Here is a 2,740-nt window from a genome sequence, read left to right on the forward strand (position 1 = left end):
AGAAAACATGCTAAAAAATGTGCTGTTCTTGAGGATAAGAAGTATATACACATTTTTTAAAAATTAGTCAAAACATCCTTAGATATCTTCCAAAATCTATGCTACAAAACAGCAACATTCTATATAGTCAAGTTTTATTAAATCTTGAAAACAACTCCTATGCCTTAAAATATAAAAGTTCCCATTTCAGACAAAACAGGCTATTTAGGCTTTTCAATGCAACCGAGCTCTGCCAAGTTATTATTTCTGATGGTGCCTTAATTTCACTGGATTGCTTTAAAGAATGTCTTCCTGTAGGTTGACACTAAATCTAACACAAATAATAGCTTTGTGCATACTTACTCGTTTTCAATTATTCTTTGGATATCTACTGTGATAGCTAAGGAAACTCTGCTCTGCACCAGGTTCCCTCCTTAGCAGTTACTGGTCTCTTCCCTAAATTCCTGAAAGATGAGTTTCCAACAACCCATACCCTCCCCAGAATGGTGTGACTGCTGTGAGATAATTAACCATGTGCTCTGGATTCTGTAACACCTGCTTAACACTGTATAGAGGGGAGTGAGGCAGCTCTTTTTTTTTTTTAATCACTGTGTACATAGGGAGAGAGTCAGCTCCTCAGCTAAGAGGAGTAAAGCAATTTCTCACACAGATGCAAACTCCACAGAAAGGAGACAATTGTGGTGTCCACCTTTAACAACCCTTCCCTTAGCCCCTTCTAGGTGGCAAACCTTCAATTTGGCTTTAAGGCTGTCTCCCTAATAGGAGTTTTCATATATTTGTCTAACTACAATCTGAAACTGAGTCTGTTGTCTTTTCCAAGATTGTTTCTAACTCTATAATATTCTTGAAGGCCCCAGCGAGATCCTGGGAGACCCAGACTCAGGGCCAGGGGTCTGAACTAGGTTCCAAGCAGAAGCAAGCCTGAGGCAGATTTGGAAGCCCAAGGGCCCTGCAATCATGGCTGCCACAGATTAAATGTTGCTAGCTGGGGATAGGACCTAGATGAGAGGAGGTTCCACAACTCAGAGGCCAGGGGGCATAGAGCCCTAAACAGAATGGGGAGCAGGGCACACTTGTGGACTTGAGAGGCCTGGGAATCTCAGACTGTGACCACTAAAAATTTGCAATTTCAAAACAAAACAAAAGCAAGAAATGCTAGGCAACATACATCAGAAACTTAGACTGATCTTTAAGTTTTCTGTTCTGTTTTAGAGTCCATACATTTAGAGAGACAGAGGGGAGAGAGACAGAGGGGAGATTGGACACAACCATAGACCCAATCTCCAGGACATAGGAGACATCGTTTTTTGTCCTAGTTCTGGTGTATGAGTGAAGGTAGCCACAGTAGCTCTGTGTTTTTCTGGTCTCCTGTGACTTCCTGAATGTTCTGTCTTTTCACATTGCCTGGGTCTGGTGGATTTGTTTTCTGATGTGCCAATACGTTTTGTTGCAGACATAGGAGATAGACTGAGTGACTGTAGCTCTGCCTCTCAGTTCCTTCCTGCAGCTTACTCTGTCTCTAGCCCTGGCTAACCTTGTCTCTCCTCATCTCCCCCTAGGAGCTGCCTGCTGTGTCTGTCCCTGTTGCTAGCTCACTGGAGCCTGCTGGTTAAGTTCTGTTAAATCTCTTATATCTGAGATTTCTTTGTTCTCTGCTTACTATGATTTCTCTCTCTAGACATTAGATCAGTTTTCTAAGGATTTGGGTATCTTTGGCATATGGATAATATTTTTTAAAATTGTTTTATATTTGTTAGGGTTTGGATTTATTAAAAGTCTGTCTCTGGAGTTGAGCCCTGACTCCTGACCCAAACATGCCTGTTTAAACTTTTTCTCCAAAATCTCTGTCCTAAGTCAGAAGTCCTAAATCTGACTCTATGACAGAGATGGAGAATGAAACAAAACAGCCCAGAAAAAAGACACTATGTGTTTTAAAACAGCTAAAAGTCGACTATTCCCAATAGGGAGTATGGCTACACATCTCATACTCTTCTCAGTTTTACTCAACGCTCTCAAACTTTTACTAAATTATAAACTTTATCTCAAGAATTGCAAAGCTATTCTGTAAACTTTCTGTAACTCAAGATCTGTAAGTTTATTGAGTATGATTTTTTTTAAAAATCTGTAAAATCTATAACAAAAAAGTTAGCTTGAAACTTGTAACAAAAGGGTGAAAAGTTAAAAATCTATGCATAGGTAATCTTAAGGGGATATGTGCCTAAGGAGCTCACCTTGGAGGAAAGAGCAACCGCAACCATGTGCTTGCCACCATCTCAGCTGACAACCCCATCAAGATGGAAGCAACCATGTGGCTGGCAGCTATCTTTACTAAGGTTAAAGTGAGGACACCATGTGACTTCACCAGCATCTTAATTAAGGTGACCATGTAGTAAAACCAAATAAGGTAGCAGCCATAAAAATTTCTTAGTCCTACTGAGCCCTCTGCTTGTCATTGTATCTCCTTTTTAAAATACGGGCAACAACAGGTCTCCAAGATATTTTGGATTAGGATGGATTTCTATATGATCATTTTGACACTGGGAGTAAAAGTTTTAGATAAAAAAATGTTTAATAAGGTGTGCTTAATTAAGGTTTATAGATTCCTAAGGTTATAAAAGTCTATGCAGGTTAACAGAAACTGACCAGGAGATGTATGTCTAACCACTTAAGTCTTTGCTGTGTTCAACATCTGGCTTATGAAAAAATTTTAAATAAGAACAGGATAAGTGAGAGGAGGCCC

This window comes from Acomys minous (genome assembly GCF_964271855.1).
Source record: "Acomys minous genome assembly, chromosome: 7".
NCBI lineage: Eukaryota > Metazoa > Chordata > Mammalia > Rodentia > Muridae > Acomys > Acomys minous.